This window comes from Macrobrachium nipponense, chromosome 19, assembly GCF_015104395.2.
Source record: "Macrobrachium nipponense isolate FS-2020 chromosome 19, ASM1510439v2, whole genome shotgun sequence".
NCBI lineage: Eukaryota > Metazoa > Arthropoda > Malacostraca > Decapoda > Palaemonidae > Macrobrachium > Macrobrachium nipponense.
Genome location: NC_061088.1, coordinates 59,756,718 through 59,779,269, shown reverse-complemented (window position 1 = coordinate 59,779,269; position 22,552 = coordinate 59,756,718). Strand labels below are relative to the sequence as shown.

Genomic DNA, 22,552 nt, shown 5'->3' with positions numbered 1-22,552 from the left:
AATAGCAACACATTTTATAAATGGATCCACAAACATAAACTGATAATAACTCTCATGAATCAAACGTGAGAATAAAAGGTTTATTATACAGACACATAATAGGGAAGGATCCAATCACTCAAAAAAAAAAAAAAAAAAAAAAAAAAACATTAGTGAAGAAAAGTGTCACTTATATCTCATGGCCATGTTCTTAGATTCTTTCGTGGTCTCTCACTCCACCCTCCATTTTCACTCCGGGGTTGGATCAATAATGACCCCAAAATTCTAGGGAAAGCCCTAAGAAGGGTGAAACGATATACAAATGCACAAACACTTCTCATAAGCCACACCTCCGTCAAATGATGTCATTAATACGTAACGAGTTTAACTCACAGGAAGGGTTCGTGACGTAGCTCATTACTTATTTCATAACTTTCGATAAACAAAGAACCAGGTTTTCTACATTCTATATTTTTCCTCTTGATCAAAGAATTAACTTTTCAAAAGATAAAACTTATCTCTCGGTGGTTCCGCCCATCGAAACAGACGCATACACAAACACTTCGTTCGAGGAAACTTCCATTGGTATATTCAACAGCAAACTCAGGTTTACTCAAGGTGACTTTGAGACAGTAAATCGCCCCTAACGGAGAACATATCCTTTTGCAGTTAGTGGTAAACTCTGAAGGAAAAGACGAAAATTGTTTCAAGGATGATCATAATCATTATTTCTGACAATAATCTTTCTGTCACTCACTGAGGGCCACAGAAATCCTATAATAACACTACTTTCTATATAAAGGCAGTACAAAAAAAATTGATTAATGATTAAAGACTAAATTTCAAATAAAAAGTGAAAATGCCAAAAAAATCTTGAAACCCGGGAAATCCCTTAATAAGTTTCTTTAGCGGATTGTAAGATCAGTGATCTAAATTGGGTGCTGTAAACAGAATGCTGTTTTACAAGGCTCACCCGTATAAGTCCGTGATTCATTCATAGCCTACCAGAACAACCAGCCATAAATGAGTATAAGCATTGGCAGTGTCAAGAAATAATGTGTGGATTTTGGACTTAGCGAATTCATCCCTAAAACTTCTTGAAAAATCACAAGGCTTTATTTATCCTTTTGGCTCAAACTCTTCTAGAAGAAAAAAAAAGGCTTGTAGTAAAGAAAACGGATATGTCGAAATATCCGTCCCCCCCACCCTCTCCCACCAGCCCGCCTCTCTCTCATCTAATAAAGAAAGAAGGAATCCCACATAAATAAATTGCAAATCAATTCAAGATAATAATAATCAATTCTCCTGGAGCAAAAGTCACATATGAAAGATAAAACCTTTTGAAATAAATGTTCAATAGGTAAAAGACAAAGATACACTTGGCATGAATGTGAATATGCTTACTTTTTCAGCAGCAAACACACACCAGAAAAAAAAAAAAAGTCCATGCCGACTGTGATAAGCGGCCCCCAAGTAGTGCCCCAATACCCTTCACCTTTCATATCATATGGTGGAACAGACACTCACGCTCTCATGTACGTACGGGTAATAGTCCCACCCAAGAGATCAAATTAAAACCAGATCAGAAGTGTACCTACTTCGGCCCATGTACAAACACACGCGACTTCCATGCCCTTGGTCGCGGATGAATGAGAGAGCTGAGTTCACAGTCTTTACAGGTGATGAATCCCTCCATGGGAGCCACTGATGACGGCTACAAAAATTGTTCCGACACTCTTTTTCGATCTCCTGAACTGAGATTTTGGCTTCCTTTTCACAGAGCAACACAAACAGTCTATTCACCTGCATAATTGCTGAGTATCTGCCCTATATGTAATATATTTATATGTATGTATACACACACACATATGTGCACACACACACACACACACACACACACACACACACACACACATATATATATATATATATATATATATATATATATATATTATATATATAGGATATAAGATACCGTAAGAAGGAAAGATAAACAACGGGTTTCTGCAAGATCTTTCGACTCGATGTCCTTTACTTAGCAGACAAACTGACTTACATGAGAAATTCAGAGTACAGGAAAGGTCGTATAAATGACAGATAGGGATTATAAGGAGATCAGTACCTAGAATACAACACACCTGGAGAATGAGTAACCTACCCAAACAAGTATGAACATGGGTACAATTTAAGAACAAAAAGATTAAGTCCAACTGCTCAGAACAGGGACCGGACAATTAAAGGATTATACAGGGCGACAGCTCACCACATTTAGATCTTTGGTAAACAAAAACTTATTCACAAAACATATTAAACATACATATACAAAGTAAATATCTCTAAGGCAACTAATTTGTATTTAAGTCTGCAATTATATCTTTGAGGTCATTCTTAAACATGTTACAAATACAAGGGTCTAAATGTTTTTACGAGCATTGCGCATTTCAGTCCTCAATATTTGGATCAAGATTTAATATATAAGAAAAATAGGGAAAGATTTATGTTATCCTCCACATATATTAGATATTTGCTATAATAAAGCCCACAAAAAGTTTTATAGTGTAACCTAGCCACCTGGGGGGCAAACAAGTCCTTATGGGTGCCGGTCCCAAGCCCATATAAATAGGGAGAGTTGGTGTCAAGAAGGGCATCCGGCAGTAAAAACCAGTGCCAAAACCTAAAAATGGAATGAGCCAAAATATAGGAAGAGGTAATGCACGGGCGTACTCTGTAAACAACGCACAGAGACATCGCCCTAACTCTGTGATAAGGCGAGGGCTACTGCATCAAGAGCGGGTGCAGCTAAAGAAGCAAGCTCACATTGGGTTTAGAGTATGTCAGCTTAATGTTGGGTCCATGACTGGGAAAGGTAGAGAATTGGCTGACTTGATGAGAGAAAAGAAAGTAGATGTTATATGTGTGCAAGAAACGCGATGGAAAGGAAATAAAGCTAAAGAGTTGGTGATGGATATAAGCTATACTATAGTGGAGCAAATAAACAAGGTAGAAATGGAGTTGGCATAGTCCTGTCTAGTGAACTGAAGAATACAGTGATAGAAGTGCATCGAAAGAATGACCGTATCATCAGATTGAAGATATGTTATGGAGGAGAGATTCTGAATATCATAAGTGCATATGCACCACAAGTTGGTTGCACAGAAGAAAAAAGGGAAATTTCTGGAGAGACATGGATGGAATAATGCAAGAAATGGAAGAACATGAGAGGGTGAAAGTGGAGGCAGATTTGAAAGGCCATGTCGGAAGTGAAAATGAGGCGATTGGGTGGGTGCATGGGGGCCATGGAATTGGGGAGAGAAACCCAGAAGGAGAGAGTGTAGTGGACTTTGCTGTGTCATTCGACATGGCAATAGTAAACACATTCTTTAAGAAGAAAAGGGAACACCTAATAACATATAGGAGTGGGGGAAGATGCTCCCAGATAGACTACTTCCTGTATAAAAGGATAAAGCTGGTGGATGTCAAGAACTGTAAAGTTATTCCAGGCGACCATGTAGCCCCCAACACAGACTGCTATGTATGGATTTGAAGCTAAAAAGGGAAAGAAAATCCAAAGCTAAAGGGATAAGGAAAATTAAATGGTACAAATTAGAGAAGGAGGGGGATAAGAAGAGAGAGTTTAAGAGAAGGGTTTTGGAGAATATTGATCTAGGGATTGAAGATGTTCAAGAATGGTGGGCACGAAATGCAGCAGTAATAAGAAGGCATGGAGAGGAGTTGCTAGGAGAGACATCTGGTATCATATGGGAAGAAAAGGTGAGTTGGTGATGGGATGAGGACATTGAGAAAGTAGTAAAAGATAGGAATGAGGCAAAGAAACGATGGGAAGAGTCACAGTCAGTGGAAGACAGAATAGGTTCAGAGAGAAAAACAAGGCGGTGAAAAAGGTGGTAGCCCAAGCTAAAGCAAGTCGTATGATGATGTGTATAATGAGCTGGGGACAAAGGAAGAATTAAAAGAGATGATCAAGCAATCAAAGGCTAGAAATAAGTGCACCAAAGATATTACACATATCAAACAAATGAAAGATCAAGATGGTGTAGTACTTAGAAAGGAGGAAGACATTGTGAAGAGATGGAAAGAATATTTCGAACATTTGTTAAATGAAGAAAATAATAAACTAATAAGAGAGGATGGGCAAGTGAACATTGGCATGGTAATAAGGTTTTCAAGGCAAGAGGTACTAAACGCACTGAAGAAGATGAAGAATGGGAAGGCAGCTGGACCAGACATGATTCCTGTGTAGGTATGGAAAGCATTAGGAGATAAAGGATTGGATATACTGTATGATCTTATGATAAAGATCCTTGAACAGGAAAAGATACCAAATGAGTGGCGTGGGAGTATTTTGATCCCAATTTATAAAGGGAAAGGCGATGTCCAAGAGTGTGGTAATTATAGGGGCATTAAATTGATGTCCCACACTTTGAAGATATTGGAAAGGATGATTGATGCTAGACTGAGAGAAGAAGTACATATAGGTAAAGAGCAGATGGGATTTATGAAGGAACTAATGGAGAAATTCGGGAAAGGCAAAGGGACCTACATATGGTATTCAATGACCTTGAAAAGGCTTATGACCGAGTCCCGAGACAAGAGGTATGGAGGAGTCTGAGGGAGAAGATAGTGCCAGAGAAGTACGTGCGATTGATACAAGAGATGTACCAGAATGTATTTACCAGAGTGAGGAGCAGTGTTGGGGAGACAGAGGGTAGGATTACACCAGGGGTCGGCTCTGACCCCATTTATCTTCAACATAGTGATGGATGTTATAATACAGGAAGTAAAGGAGGCAGTACCATGGAACATATTGTATGCGGATGATATTGTTCTGTGCGCAGAGAGCAGGGAAGATCTGGAAATGAAATTGGAAAGATGGAGACAAATACTGGAGGACAGAGGAATGAGAATAAGTAGATCTAAGACAGAATATATGTGTACCACCACTGAGGGGGATGATAGAGAAAGTATTCAGCTTGGTGGAGAGCAAATAAAGAGAGTTGATAAGTTTAAGTATTTGGGATCCTTTTTTAACGCTGGAGGAAGTATGGAGGAAGAAGTAAAACATTGGGTACAGGCAGGCTGGAACAACTGGAGAGCGGCCTCTGGAGTTCTTTGGGACAAAAGAGTACTGCTTAGGTTAAAAGGAAAATTTCACAAGACGTTGGTAAGAACAGCAATGATGTATGGTACAGAAACAGCAAGTAACTTTGACATTAAAACATTTTAGTTTTTCCCATACAGTTGTGAATTTTTATCAATTGTACTTAGCCTACAATGTCTGAAAGTAAATGATGTTTTAGCAAAAATCCGTCTGTCAAGAATTCATTGTTTTGTAATAAATCAGTAATACCAACAGGATGGGTGTAGAAAACTAATTGCTCAACTTATAATCCATCTTATATTGGACAATATGGTAAGGAACTAAGTAAGAGAGTCAGGAAGCATAAATATAATGTATGGGCTGCCAACAGCTCAAATTCCAACTGGAATTCAGTTAGAGTAATTTTTCAAAGTTCTTCAATGCATGACAGATTGTTAGTTGAAAATCTCTTATATACTTCATCCACGGAAACGTTGTGCAAATACAAGATATACATATATAAAGACCCGCTATATAGTTTACATGGTTCCAATCTGAATCTAGGTACAGAGCTTGAATTTGACAAGAATATTTACAATGCAGTCGAAATGAATTCTCATCTCCCTTGTTGGCTGAGTGCATCAAGTCAACTGTCTCTTATATACCATCCCAAACCAGAAATAGTTTCGAATCTTGATCGTGGTTGTGCACATATCTTGTATGGTGTATATTCATTAGGAGTAAGTTATTTTCAAATTTTAGTGGAACTGTTATTAATGGAATATTTGTGGCTAAATATTTAAAAGTATAAAACCGGTATGTACAAAATGAGTGACAAACTCTTATATACATAATTTAACAAAAACATATTATTATTCTGAGTGCACGGTCAGTTTTGTTTAATCTATTCTTTCTAGTGTAAACGAAAGTGGTGGAAAAGCATCCTTTCCTTTGTATTTCTTCATCATTCTCTCCTTCATGAATCGCTGTGGCACAGCAACGACTACTATAGTTTGCTGTTAATTCAACCTTAAACTAAGCAGAAATTCGCGGTTTCAAGTTCTACACAACAAAAAATGTATCGTTTAATTATTTTGGTGTAAGAGACATTCACCCAGACCCAGACTTATAAATAACTTGACAAAGAGTTTCTTGCTTGACAGAGACCATATACCTCGGGATAATGTTTACCGACTGACTCTCCTCGTGTCTTTTCACTTTGCTCTATACAGTTTAGTGATCGGTTAAAAGTTCTCTCTAACACCGCCTTTGGTGTTAAGAGCGCGCAGTACTTTTGGGTTGGCTCCGCGAAATTGAAGTGTGTGAAATCACAAGAGTAAACTTAATCCATAATGAAGGAATCCAGGCAACACTCACGCACAAGTCTGGAAGAAAGCTTCTGCTGAAGAGAAAATGTATAGCAATGCTGGGATTCTTAGATAAGCTCTACCTTGGCTGAGTGAGGTGAGGATGTTCAGACTGAAAGAGTGAGAGATGATGAGATGTAGTGCTTCCATGCTTGTGTGAAGTAAGGATAGCTAACAAGTTTAGAAACTTCAGGTATGAAGACGCGAATGAAAGGTTAATATTTGTTTTATGTGATTTAGTTACAACTCGAATGATTGAATGAGTTAATATAAATGTCCGGGAAGGAAGAAAGACAGAAAAGCAGATGGTGAGGTTTAGTGTTTTTGCCATTAAAAAGAAAGTGCAAGAGTACTGTTAGAAAGAGGTAACTAACTGACCCTGCACTGAATCCCCTCCTTCCTCTATGTCCTCCTCGGAATCAAAATAGAATGCACTGTTCCTTGCCGTCTATTGGCCCCTGTGAAGCATCTGCTATTGACTCTTGTTGGTATATCTACTAGTAAAAATAACATATATCAGTGTTCATTATCGGATATTATTGTTTTGTGTAAACATATTGAGAGAAAAACGAAAAATTCGCTTAGTCACTTTTAAAAGCCAAAGATAGCTGTTAACTTGCAAAATAGTACGATATTTCATACAAAAGGTAATTGTCAACAGATTATTATGAAAACAACTAGATATGTTTGTGAAAGGCAGGTCTCCGCTTGTTGACCTTAACCTCAGCACATTGACTTCTTTAGCTGAATATGCATAACAAATCTGAAGTCTCTCGTGTCATTAAAAAGATTATCATGACTTAGAGAAATTGTAAAGATCAGCAGATGGTCAGTAAGAGCATGTACAGTGTGGCAGACAGACAAATAGAAAATAGGTCTTCTACTAGATACCCATTGACAGTAAACCGAAGGACAATATGTAAATCCTCTTTGTTTTTAACACTTGTCCTATATATTATCACCCTGACATTAGACATTTCATTTATTACCTTAAAACCAGTATAAAGGTCTCTTTCAAAAACTGGTAGGCTAAGCATTGAACTATGAAATTTGTTTCGAGCGATTATAGTGGTGTTATTGGAACCTTACTACAAACTGCTGGCTAAATATTTAAGTTTTACTAAAGTTCTTATTCCAGATCTTGATACTAATCTGGGGCACTGCCAAGATATAGTACTAGATAATTATAATTATTAATTATAAAAGTCTGACAACATCATTTGTAAGGCTCAGGATTACACAGTTTTCCAGAAGTTTTATTTCAGTTGTGACCAAGTTATGGAATGAACTTCTTAGCTTTGTAGTTGAATCGTAGGAAATTCACTAAGCGTGCTCATAAGAATCTTGATTCTTCCTTGATTTGTTCATTTCCTATTGTAGTTAACTATTCTTTACCTTGTGTTTATTTTTCCTTTCAAGGCTACTCTCCCTATCAGGACCATTGTCTTGCAGTATTCTACTTTTCCAGTCATAGTTGCATGTTGGCCAGTAGTAATAGCAGTAGTAGTAAATGCTGTGAGGCTTTTGGTATGAGACAATGCACACATTCTGAATATACATATGAATACCTTGATAGTCTATATATTTTTCTGGCATATAATGGACAAACTCGAACATGCCAAAATGAGCCTTGAGTAGCCACCTTGTAGTAAAACTCTTTACTTAATACATATGTTAAAGGGGCAAATTCCCCCTTATACATTACAAGGGTAGCGTTGCCGACCTGAAATCTCTAACCATCACACAAGACAACTGCCAAAATGAATTTAGGCACTGAATTAAACACTTGACTACAAAAATAGACTTGATTGCAAAGGATAAGCTAGAGTCTAACTATCAGAAAAATTAGATTAATTTAACTAAATGAAATCAAAACCAGTCGATTGAATTCAATAGGTACATAGAAAATGGATTGTTTAAAACAAGACCTGGTTAAATAAAGTAAACCCTCAAATAAAACAGGCAATAAGACACCAATCTTCAAACCCAGATATTTTCAGGCCACAAATGAAAAAAGTCACAATAGTATAAAATAGTCTCTTCATTTCGTAATACACAACAAGGGCTTATCAGAACTGAAAATTCTTCGGCTCACAAAGGCCGACAGAGTTCCTGTCAAAGAAGATATAACCTTCTTTAACATACATCATGACTGAAATATTAATACATCTTTTAAATGAAACATCGTAAATGAAATAGTGATAAACCCCGTGAATTAAGCAATACATGAGAGAAAAAGGTTCATTACAACTGCACGACACGCAGTACTGAAAAGGGGGTTGTTATAGTAGAGTCCAGCTAGCTTTGCAGCTAAGCCCCGCCCACTGATTAAGTCACGACCATTCCTTGAAACTCACTGGTTGGATATAGTTTCGAAAAGTTGGTTAATCTGTGGTTCTTTTCATCTTCATTTATTTTGCAAATGGTTGTTTTAACGAACTAAAATACGTTGTGCTGATTATCAAAAAGAAAAGTTATATTATCCTCTGAAATAAAGTCATAACATATATCTTAAAAATGGTAGAAAAAAAAACAGGAAAATATGGATAAAGTCAGAAGTGTTCCACGTTTCTGCAATCTCGTGCTTCGTAAATGAGATTCACCTGAATACGGAAGTGTCTCTGGGAATGTTTGTGTTCGAATTGGTGCACTTGAGTCGCTGGATAATGGTACTTACCGTCTGATATTGTCAAGGGTGTTCACCATTCTTAATTTAAACACAAAACCTTTCTCAGAGCTATGCAGCCTGGTATTTCATATTGATTTCAGGAAATTTTACTACATTTTAATGGTCTTAAAATCGATTTCATTGGAATCGTTCACACATTCGGAGGGATGACAAGCAGTGACTGCACTCTCCAACACCAGAATATAGCTTTGTTTAACAAAAGGTTACAGTAAGATAGGCTATACAAGTCATATAAATTGCTGGGACTTTTTTTAAGGACATTATTTCCTTTCGAAATAACAAGTTCATAAAAAATGACGTAGACCTAAAAGGTCCTATGTCTTTTCGTCGATTTATGCAGATTATGACGTTTGAATTATACGACTATTTTATATTCAACTGTTTTATTGTGGTTCTTGTTTTGGTTATTCTTGTTTTTGTTGCTGCTGTTAAGGTGATTACAGTTTCTTCGAGAATTTTTCCTAACATTGCAGAATAAACATAGACCTATTCATAAAATGCTGGCGCAAAGAATTATCTGCTACTCTTGTTAACTGGATTTTAGTAATTTGTTTTAATCAAAAGTAATCGAGATCTTTTTTAATATAGTTTGTCTAGAGTTTTCTCCTAACAACACTCAGAGAGAGAGAGAGAGAGAGAGAGAGAGAGAGAGAGAGAGAGAGAGAGAGAGAGAGACTGTCTACAAGAATACCTTCAAAGCCAAGTATTCATGGGCTAATCGAAGACTGGTTTGGACCATCACATGCTTGACTTTTCAGCTGTCATATATTTTTCTAATTTATTAAGTATCTTATGATGCCTTCCTACAATAGCCTTCATTTTCATAAAAAGGCTACAGAAGCCTTATATTTTACTCGACACACTAATATAATTTGTTATCCCTTTAGTAAATATATCTTCAATATAGGTGTTGGTCAGGCTGATATGGAGGAGTAATGATGGCAGTTTATATTTGACGTATCCGAGGGTTGCATGAGAGAGAGAGAGAGAGAGAGAGAGAGAGAGAGAGAGAGAGCAAAATTGGTGGAGGAATAAATAGGAGTAGTTTGATGGCGGTCATAAGCATGTGTCTATTGTGGCGATTGCCATGTATAACAGTGGAGAGCGTCTGTTACGAGAGTCTGTGATCATCATCAGAGCCGGTGGTGGAGAGTCGGTGTTTTTGGAAGTCTTTAATATTATTGAAGGTCAGTTATTTCGTGTGTTTTTTGTAGCTGCTGTTTGAATTATTGTTGGTATTGTATGTTTGAAGGTTGTTGTGCCTGTGTTGTTGAAATTGTTGTGCTTATGAGTTTTGTTGGGTTGTAGATGAGTTGTTGAGTGTTGTTTGTTGGTGAGTTCTTGTGGTTCTTTGGTGTTGTGGGTGGTATGTTGACTTGTCGTGTTATTGGTTTTTGGTACTGATAGTGATTATTTGTGCAGTGGTCTTTTGTTGTATAGTTATTGAATTGTTTTGTGGTTGCTGTCCTTGTTTGGTTGTTTGTGTATTGTGTCACGACGGTCAGCCTAACCTAGCCTAGCCTAGCTATATCCAGCGGACAGCAGCACAGCTCCTCACTCTGAGTTTGTGGTAACTACACGAGTGTGGTTTTGAGAGATTTTTTATTTTTAGCTTGTATTCCCGCCACACTGAGACAGTCCAAAGATTTGGCCATCCACGGATATATGTATATCTTCTCTTGCTTATAGGTGTACATTCCATTTTATGCATATGCATTATATAATCGTGCAGTTGAAACTACTATATCAAATAAATGCTACTCTATTTCCAACAGATGCGGGTAGAAAACTATTTGCAATAAGAAATATGTATATATATATATATATATATATATATATATATATATATATATATATATATATATATATATATATATATATATATATATATATATATATATATATATATATATATATATAGTACATATATATATATATATATATATATATATATATATATGTGTGTGTGTGTGTGTACATTCATACATATATATATATATATATATATATATATATATATATATATATATATACAATATGTATGTATGTGTGTGTATGTTTAATTGCTTTATTCATCAAAGAAATGCAGGTACTGATACTGTTTTTGGAATGAACCTGCTAGTTCAGTTTAAAGGGTCAAAGGTGTTTGTCTGATTGATACCATAAACTATCTATGTAGTATGTTTTAAGATTTGACCATGCGGCCATGGGTTGTGCACTGGACATGTCCAACCCACCTCCATCTCCCTTTCATTATTATCTCATCTGGATATGGAACTTCCGTTATTTCCCTTATGATAGCATATCTCTCTCTGCCTTGCTACGTGACTCATAAGTTCATTCGAAATGACAAACTCCTCATGTTATAGTTTCATTGTCGTTCCATGGTTCACGATCATACAGAAATTCCGATTTTATTAGACTGATAAATAAAGTTACCTTTGTATGCAATTTCATTATATTTGATTTCCAGACCTCATTCACCCAAATTGTTGCACTAGATGCCAGTCAGTGTCTTATAATAATAAGACAAATGATGAGCGAGACTATAAAGTTATTGAAGTGAAGTTGCATGGAAGGCAATAATGATATGATATCCACAGAGCTTTAAGATGATGTTGAAAGAAAACTTATAGAAATTGTTCAAAAACGATTGAATAATTATCCATAACTAAATAAATAAAACTACTGGAATAATTACGTTGGCTGAGGAGAAAACAGCCAAGTTAGGGAACTGGTGACCGGCAATACGTATTTGTGCTGATCACGAATCATTAACGAAGTCATGAGTAGCCGAACGGAATCATTTCTGAGGAACAGTTCTGCGCTCCACCTGAGAGAGATCAGTCATCGACTTTGGCTCACTTGCTAGAGACATCATACATAATGCAAATGACAAAAAGCTGGATCGTGCTATTATGTCTCTTGACTGGAATAAAGCGCTCGATCGAGTGGATATTGATTTCCATTAAAGGTAATGGACGCCTTCGCTTAGGGCAGCAATATCATACGTGGATAAGGTTGCAGCATGCGAACGCACTGTAGTGCGTGGCAAAAGTGAGTATGAACAATACAATTAATAGGTATCCCGTTGCTGTTGATTGACCCGATGTGTTGTAATGACCACGATGGTCTCTTACTGAGGTCTATGAGTGCCGTTGCTCGCTCGCATGTAGAAGTGCAGGAATTTCCTCCCACCAGCCCCAACAGGATCCCCTCTTTCTAGGATACTACCTCCCGTTCGTTGTGTTCGTCCCCAAAGTAATTCGTTACTTCATACTTGCCGTGGTAGCAGTCCCCCTGCTCGAATACTGCTTAGTGTCGCCTCCATGGCTGTAGTTTTTTCATTTACTTTCCTGGCCTAACACACCTGAATAAGTATACAGATAGATAGATACTTTACACCTGTGAGTGATTTTACGTTGATTTTAATACTACACATACACACACGCACGTGCATGCACGCGTTTGTACAAAGACTCACACACGAGCGCGCGAGCGCGAGCGCTCGCACACACACACACACACACACACACACATATATATATATATATATATATATATATATATATATATATATATATATATATATATATTATTGTTATTATTATATTTTTGACACCGGCTATACAGTTAAAATTAATAAGAAAAAGCCTTACGAAGTTTGTTTTATCGGAGGGCAGAATTTCTTTCTGAATATGACTGCATCTTCTGCTGTACCTTTTCGGTGCTTCCCTACTAGTTATTTGACTTGTCCGTCTTAAATATACACCAGAGCTTTCAACCTGCTTATATTATAGATTTCATATTTTTGACCCACGATGGAATTCACATTTTCCTGAAAATCGTGCAAGGGTCTCGGTGCTACGACGAATATTTCTTTGACTTCATTCGTGCTGAAATTCTTCTTAAAGATGAGTGCATGGAAACGATTCCTCACTTCACCTGCTAATAAAGAAAAAAAACCCGTTGCTACACCATAAATATATTTTTGTCACGCCGAATATGTCATTTCGTTCGTTTTAAGTTCATACAGAGTTTCTAGCATGTTTCCAGTTTGGTCTACGGGTATGATTAGAAGGGTCTATAAATAGTTGAAGATGCATGGAAGTTCTCTCTCTCTCCCATGAATATTTTGCTGAATAGCACTCATGATTAATTTTGGCAAATTGTACCAGTTAACGGGTTACTTTTCTGGGCGCTTGATTATAATTGATAATATTTGTATGACATCTGTGAACCTTAACATTTATTGATAACTGAACTCGTCACACGTCCTGCATTTCCGTTAGAGTTTGAAGGTTGTAAGCGCGCCTCTTCCTCCGTTTGTCATTTCATTCTTATTCTTTTTTTAGAATCTTCAGATTAACCCATGAATGCTGACGTTGATTGAGAGCCGAAAAGCATTGAGAGAGAGAGAGAGAGAGAGAGAGAGAGAGAGAGAGAGAGAGAGAGAGAGAGAAGTAAAAAATTAAATATTTCAGCTTCAAAAATTCCGAGTGAGGATAATGACCCCCTCCTCGGCCCAACCATCCCTGCCCCCCCCCCCCCCCCCCACATTGAGATCGAGCTGCAGACATCTGTCGGTTTTAGCAAAAGGACATAAATGTGAGTGAGTGAGTCTCGGGGCATCCTGTAAGGTACAGCTTTTGTGTAGTCTTGGGAGGCCGTGGGAGCTCTATTGATCTACGTTGGGAACAGGGAAAGTTGATCCGCTGGTTCATTAAGTTGTTTTCATTGTCTCCGTTGTTGTTATTTTTGGTATTGCTATTGGCTTTGTCTCTGTCATCACTGTTGTTCAAATAGATGCCCTTATTAAAGAGGGGGTTGCGCAACTGACATTCTGCGCTAATGACTTCCTGATATGTGATTTGCTACGTCAACGAAGACGTGTTATTAAAACAATGCTGGTTCATGTGTAATCATGTCTGACTGATGTTCAGGTAACCACAACTGCATTCCAGCGGAAAACTCGACTTCTAACTCATTTGTTGTTGACAAAGCAACATCTGCTTCTTCCCCCCATCGATGGCGGCATAGCATTCATCAGATTCGGTTCCATCACCTTCTCTTTTCATCCTCTGTACAATGACTTCCTTCTCTTGTTCATCTCTTCTCCGACTCACGGTTTTGCCGGTGATTCAAGATTTTTTTTTCTTTTTTTTTCATAACCTCTCAGCTCTCCTCGTGTTTACTTCCGGCTGTGAGCTACTTTTTTATCATGTGTCTTGCTGGCCTCACGATCATACCAGTACAGCGACTCGGACTTACTCTTGCTTTTGTTGATTGCAAACAATTGAAACAGTTTTCTTGGAGAGATCTAATGGTTCAAATGGGTAAGTCTTAAAAAAATGAAACGTTTTGCTTCAATGTCATTGTCTTCTTCCTGGTAAGGAAGCATGCATATCTATCCTTCCCAGTTTGGAATAATGCTTTCGTATATATTTCTTCACATTCCTTTGGACCAAAGCCAGTTTTTCCGCTCTCTGACCCTGCCATCACATTAAGCTTTTCTCTTTCTCACTTCTTTCTCTGCCTCAGAGATCTCCTCTAAGCTCGAGCAGCGATCCGGCTCTTCCCAGGCAGCACTGCTGCACCCTCTGGGCGACCTCTTCCCTCATTTACTCCGTGGAAATCAGTCGTCTTCAGATTGGTTTGGTTTCCCTCTGCAGCCACTCGCTGGAACTCTCAACACGACTCCCATCGATGATCTTCCATTCTTCTCGCTGATTGACTGGGTCGTCATCCGAAGTGAATCGCACTCTTCGTTTTTCTATTTTCTTCTCAGGGAATATGACTGAAAATGGCATTGGATTGCCCATGCCATCGGATCATGAGTCAGAATGTTTCTTTGTTGACAAATAAAGTGAATTATGTCTCAGGAGGATTCAAACGAATGATATTGATCTTGTTTCATTCACATTAACTGCAATGATTCTGTTTCACTCATTGTAATTGAAATGATCCTGTATCATTCGCATTTATTGCAAAGATTGTGCTTCATTCTTTGTTATTATCCTGTTTCGCTGACAGTAATTACTACAAAGATTTCGCTTCATTTACTGTAATTACAGTGATCCAGTCTCATTTGCATTCATGATCGTATGTCAAAGCAATCATTATAATGAGATTTGTCGATCCCAGTTGGAAGACACTGGAGATCGATAGTCTTTTCGTGTCATTCATCTATTCAAATGGAAACGAATGACTGTTAAAATTCATTCATATACTGCAGAAAGTCAACATTGCATTTATTTAGCATTAATACAGAGGTCTAGTAATACGGAAGTGTGGGAATAATTGTACGCAAGGAATATAAGTATAATTAGTCCCTTGAGTCATATCGAAAGGCCTACATCATGAACCTCGTCCCGACATGAGCGATGGAAAGACAGGCTGTGATGGTCATGTTGCTGTTGGAATGTCAATAATGGCCTCCCCTGTCACATGTAGGTGTTTGGGTGATTCTGGAGTGAAACGCGCTCAGCACTTCATTTGCAGTCCGTTAGGGACGCAGTGGGATGCATATTGGCCTCCGCTGATACAGTCAAGGCCATTGGTATGAGAGTTAATATCATTAATGGCTTGAACGTTTGAATAGGAAACGTCTTCATCTACTTATATGGGAGAAATATCAGAAATTCAACATTGGAAATAATTTCACGGTCAGCTTTACAGGCGCTGTATACTGTTTATCATCTCTGTCAATTAATTAAGGATATCTTTTAGACAATTTTAAAAAATGTCCTTCAAGTGGTTCCTATGCATCTTGGTTAAATATTTTTACGTACAGGCAATGGTTGCGACCCGGTGATTATCCTCCTGACTTACATTCCTTTTTTTCTTTTTTTCAGGTACGTGAAGGTGCAAGCAGATCAGGTAATTGCTTTGACTTTATTTAAATATGTTGTTTTAAAAACTTGATAACTAACTCATGAAAGAGATCTATTCCATTTTGCCATAGTCCGTATCTCAGTATGGTCCATTCTTATATTGTAAACGAATGAAAAGTTCACTTGATTTTAAATTTATTTACTTTTCCGTCCTATTTAGGATCACAGTGACTGTCTCGATCATGAAAGACTTGTTTTTCCAAAGCATAAATTTCCAAAGTTTTCTTAGAGGTACTGAAAACCCAGAGTTTCATCAGATAACATATTATTATTGAAGATTATAACTGCATCAGTGGACTCACTTTATATATAGAGTTCTCTCTATCCTTACAATAACCAATAACTGTCCGATGTTGGTCATTCTTAGAGAGGAAAGTAGTTGCAAACCAGGGTATAGCTTCATTTCTGACGATTGCACTGTACGAGTTACAGAATAACAACGATAGAAACTGAAATCTGCAGTTCATCCTCATGGGAGTTGTTCTGTAGAAAGTCTTGTCAGTGTTGATCTAGACCTTGTTCAACTCAGGCCCACTGAACGTGATCAAGCCGAAATAATGGGTTAGACCGTTATTCTGACTCCGCTCTTTATCTATGGGATTGTCAGCATGGATTTGAATGTAAGGTGACTGCTGATTGGCTGAAAAAGAATACGTACCGTTGACTGACTAGTGAGATTAACTCGTAAGCCAAAAAATTAAAGTTGATGGTCTCACTGATGCAGCCTTGTTGAGCAGCGCTGTTGGGTGTGACATCACTATATGGTACTACCCAGCAAATATTCTGATTGGTCGCTGGGCGGCTATCAGACTCATGTGTAACCCTGTAGGGAATGTCGCCTCTCTTGGTGTCTGGGGCAGGTGTATGGGCAATAGGCCGCCTAACGCTGGTAGGCAGGAGGAACACTTCTTCAGTGTTATTCACCAATGGTTTTATCTTGTCTACCTAAGAGCGCCTCTAGCAGCCCTAGGAAGTTTGAGTCATGGGTCTTTCCACTTATTCTATATTCCCACTATTATATTCTTTGTGATGCTGGTATGAAGGGCATCTCTCAAGTAGATTTTCATGGCGCCTCCTTGAAAGATGGCAAGAGGTCCTCTTTGTCAATTTCATGGTGGTGTCCTACCAGTATAGGAGCCGCTACATCTGTGGACTGGCCATTTCAAACGTTATACCAGATTAGTCTGTTTAAGAGGATCTCTTGTTTGTGGGGCTGAGTTGTTTTTCATAAGATTCTTGTGCATCTGTTTTGATAACAAATGATGAGGTCTAGCAGGGGGTAAATATTGATGGTGAAGACGTTTTCTGTAATGGTTTCCTTAATGGGATGTTTGTCTTCTAGATATTCAAAGTCCATCCACGCCTTATGAAAAAGTCTAACACTTCCTTATGGATCAGGCTGTGGCTGCTCACGGTTTTGTACCACCATTCCAATGCCTTATGTATTTCTTTATTAACTTGCTTGTTCTACTATCCATTATTTACAAGTAGACATGGTATAGTTCTTAGTATGTTTCTTGCCAAGAAGAACAGTGTATTAAGGCTTTGATACTGGTGTTCTTATGCCTAGAAGCACATTCACTATTTTCATTAAGGCAGAGGCCGAGGTTACCCTTTTTCGTGTAAACAGGTTTTCAGGCCATTATTGCTTCTGCAATGAGGGAGGATGTCGAGGAAGTGAAGTTGGGCACTGTACAGTTCAAAGAGCTGCATTCTAGGATTGGGCGGCAGAACATTTCAATTCCATTCTCGTTCTCGTCCTGTGCAAATATATAAGCAATATAAAGTGTGTAAATACACACCACCCTTTTGTTTATACATATGGTCCTTATGAGTAGAAAATGAGGCCTTATTTGTGGAAATTTCTATGAGAGGCCGTAGGGATCTTTCAGATATTTAACTATGGCATGGAGGAGTACCTGTAGACATGATCGATAATTAGAATGATGGTTTCGTCTACAGGAACATTGCTAAATAAAAAAGAAGGCACCATAAAATCCACATGAGAGAGGTCTGCCATACCAGCATCACAAGGAATGCAATAGTGGGGAGTACAGAAATAACTGGAAAGGTCCCTGACCCAAGACTCCTACGACTGCCAGGGTTTAACTCAGATTCTGTACTATATCTTCCATCGTGGAAGAAAGAGAACGCCAATGCATATGATAAATAGCCAGCTTGCAAGATCATCCAGCGTTTCCTCTGGTGAAGACGCTTACGTTTCTGCGATTTTTTTCAGGGTACTTTTCATTGTGTAAGTCTTGTAGCAGCTATTTGTCTGCAGCATCTCTGACGCGTTTTCTCCCGTTCAATGTGCTGACTGTGGCATCCTCTGTTGCTCTTTGGCAAATAATGGACTTGTCCACTTCGAATTTGTTGGCTCGGCCCGGTAACAAATTCACCCCACTGGTTCCCGCCTCTAGCATTATTGCAATCATGAAGTTCCCTGAGACACACAGTAAGAAATTGTTGAGTCCTAGATCTTAGATTCATGGAGCATGTATGTAGGTTCTATGCTAATAGTCATAACCCCAGTACCACATTCGACACAGCATTAAGGCAGCTTCCTCTACATCTAGCATGCATGAAACCAATAGCCTCAGTCTATGTTTTAATCTGTTTAATGACGTTATAATCTTTAAATAAAAAAATACTTATGTTGACAGTGTAAGACAAGTTGGTGTTGTGAAGGAAAACCCATGAAGGAGCAGAAGATGGGGAGAGATTGTGACTGTCATTTTCTCTGGAGGGCTACTTCTTCTGTTTTCTTAATGACAGGAAGTTGCATGCTGCCCTCTATTGTGGTCAGGCCTACATTAAATGACTCACAGGGGTATCTGTTAAAAGAGAAAAGGAGACTTTGTCAACAGCTCACATAATCAGCATATAGCTTTGAGTTAAGAAAGGTGTACATACTGACCAACACTCTCCACCTACATACTGTGTAGTTAGCAACAAATATGGCTTATCTATTTTGATGTTTTATGATCTGATGTTAGTCATCATAATGAAACATGAAAGGGTTAAAGATGCATGTTTATAGGCTTGGATACATCTAACCTAAATTATTCATGCAGTATTCCACTCAAAATACGATAATAGTCAACTGTATGCCAGATTTCCTTGGACGTGGTGAGATTTTTTACTTTGCACCAGACTTCGTGACCTTTTGACCTCTGGTGACCTCAGCTGCATATTAATTTACATAATTTACAAACAAAATTATAGAAGACTTAAATACAAACATTTTGAGGTATAGTTTGTTGTTTTGTGATTTATACATACAGAGATATAGCTATTTAAGTTTCCACTACCCCTTAATATTCGTCCAGAGGAGCGAGAAATGGGCGTGGCTTATTACGTCATTTTCTCGGTTACTGCCGGGGTAGGAAAATTCTATCCAGACTTTTTTCATTTGTCCTAAGGTATACTTCAAAGATATGAAGAGAAATTTAGGGGACATCCCATGCACACGGGGACCCCCTCAGCCAATGGGTTACTAATCATTTCTCTGCCATTGTCTCCGCTCCCCAAAATGACACACGTATGGTCAGGCATATTTCTTTTAACTGCGAGAATTTTTACAGACGCTATTCCTCATTCTCTGGCCGTTCTACAAACGTCGTCATCAGCTGTCTGTCTGTCCACAAAGAGAAATATGAATTCATCACGTGGCGGTTATTGCTTTCTGCCTCTGGATCTTCTGACGCCTCTAATGACATACTGTGGTGAAGGTTTCTCTGTTAAACAAGATCAACTCAGTTCTCTGAAAGGATACAGTAAAACAGCTATAGATTTTGCAGACAGTATAGCACATGTGACGTAGACGAGGTGACAATAAAAGAAAATGAAGAGGGAATCTCAAGGCTTCCTTCAGCATTTTAACATAAACTGGAAAACCTCCTCATCTTTCATGATCACGACCTAAATTATGTTTGAATATAATACTAGGCCTAATATCAATAGGAATCTCGAGTGTCCGGCTTCCTCTTCCATACTGAAGCTTTATTTTGTTTAGATTTGAAAGTAGAGGTTATGAGAACGTCTAAAGTTCCCATTAGAACGAATGACTTTGCATGCTAGTTTGTTATTATGAATAAATCTGGTATAACTGTATAATGCAAATTATTTTATGGTTTAGTTAATTACATTTGGAAGATATAAGTGATTACTGAAGCTTTCTTGATGCTAACGTCACAACAGTTATAAACTGTATCCTCGACGTCAAAACTTTTTTTTTTTAATAAACATTTTTAGCTACAAAAGTCTTGATACATTTTTCACAAAACATTCATTTAATATAATCGATACTTTAAATATACTTCCGTATCTCATAAAATATAATGGTAAAAAAGAAAAATCATTTAAAAGTGGTAAGAGCTAGGTTTATATATACTTTTATTTGTAAATAAAAGCAGTAATTCAATAAAAATAACATTTCAATTTCTTGAAAACATTTATTCAGCCCCTAAATGCTTTAAGAATAATTCTACCCATTAAATTCATAAAATTATATAAAAAATGATACACGAAAGACTGGAGGGGTCTAACTTAACATCCACAAGTGAAGTGTGTGTCTGCCGAATTATTTGATATCAAAATGAAAAACAAAATAGTTCTTTGTCACACTGACATAAACTGTACACCAGTTGAGATGATTTCGTAACTTCCATCATTTTCTGATTTGCCAAGAGTCTTGTATAATTTTGCACATGATTCAGAATGAATCTTTAGATGACCAAATTAGCCATAATAGCATGTTGTTTGTTGCCATGTTCCCTGCTAAATTATTTGCCTGTGACCTGATTATAGGCCGAGGTTCATATATACAGGAAAGTCTTCACAACCGACAAGACTCCTTACCTTCCAAGTTTCATGGTGGAACTGAAGGAAAAGGTGGAGGGAAACTGGCAATAGCAAAAAATTAATACCTGTGATGTGGTTATATAGCAATAACAACAACAACAACAACAACATTAATAATAATAATAATAATAATAATAATAATAATAATAATAATAATAATAATAATAATAATAATAATAATAATAATAATAATAATAACACAGACCATTGCACTCAGCGATCCCGTCCCGAAGATGGCCAAACGAGGTGGCCGAAACATGTAGACGCCTTTAGAAAACCAGAAAAGAAGAAAAAAGAATAATGATAATAATAATAATAATAATAATAATAATAATAATAATAATAATAATAATAATGATCTTTATGAAGCTCAGGCCTTTTAATGACTTGGGGGCATCCACTGAAATTTACAGCCAACGGTGCAAGATAGGATACTAACAATAAGCATGAAATACATAAAAAATGCTGTGCATAGAAATAAATGAAGACGGCTACTCGAAATGTTCAGAGGTGTTTGTGAGAACGAAAAGCAAAACATATAAAAGAAGAGTTTTATCATAGTTCCTGCTTCCCGCTACGACAGGTACAACAGGGATGGTATTCATCACATGGTTGAAGTTAGCATTGGAGTACCTGTTGAGGTTTTTATTTTCTTTTTTTAGATACAACTACGGTGCTTTAATAAAAGCAAGTTACCCGAAAGGTGGTTCACTGAACATGCAAAACACCACATAGTAATTACCACAGTAATAATTAAAAAAAGATAACAATGCATAATTTTTTTTTTTAAAGAATGCATTGATGTTTCTGGTTTTCAATCAACATTTTTAGCGAGAATAAATGAGAATTACGCACAGGTGTTGGGTAATTGAATTTAAGAATAAATGTGCATGAATAGCATGATTCTACAGGTTATAAGGATCGCCATCACATAGTACTTCTATTGATAGACCAGATTACAAGCTTCGTTGGCATTTGCATTCTCTTTCTGCACGGGCACTCACAGGAAGCCACTTGTAACTTTACATGGAAAGATTCCGTACTCCTCCTAACGATATCATTAAACGATAAAGAAATAATAATAATAATAATAATAATAATAATAAAAAAAAAATAATTAATAAAATAATAATAAGATAATAATAATATAATAATAAGTAATAATAAATAATAATAATAAATAGGTCAGCTTTTATAGCAGGGGTGGGCGTGGTCAGATCCAGGGTCGATTTATGATTGGCTACCTGGAGGAATTTCTTCTCAGCCGAAGCCTTCTAGTCGTATGAGAGGTTGCTTGTTGCTGAGAGCCCTGGAGTAGTTCTGGGACGAATTTTGTTGATTCTGCTCGCCTGCTGCTAAATTATGATGAGAGGCACAGGGAAAAGTCAAGATCGATTAATTTGTAAACATTATTTCCAAGTAAGTTAAAGCTGGCGTACATAATCCGTAGATTAATAAAATTCTAATTTAATCGTATAAGGCAGGAATGATATATAGTTTGAAGGACAACGTTTCTTCTGGTTTCGACCAGATATTCTCTAGGGTGTGGCTTTGAGTAGACTGACGAAGGATTTACGTTCTATCCTATTTATAGTCAGGGGTTAGCAGGGGGTGTCCAGTGAGCTGAATTTCCATTGATCGGGCACGCTACTCATCTCCT

General features: G+C 37.4%; 1 protein-coding gene across 10 annotated transcripts in view; it reads left to right on the top strand.

Annotated features, from left to right (window-relative positions):
• LOC135217401 (regulator of G-protein signaling 9-like) overlaps nucleotides 1-22,552 on the top strand; it is an 835,664-nt gene that overhangs the window by 385,917 nt on the left and 427,195 nt on the right. For 2 of the 10 annotated variants that reach the window (XM_064253258.1, XM_064253285.1), the window contains one exon: nucleotides 15,988-16,012. The exons of the other annotated variants lie outside the window; for them this stretch is intronic. The gene's annotated coding sequence lies outside the window, so the exon portion shown is untranslated. The remainder of the gene's footprint in view (nucleotides 1-15,987; nucleotides 16,013-22,552) is intronic. 10 annotated transcript variants of the gene reach the window in all.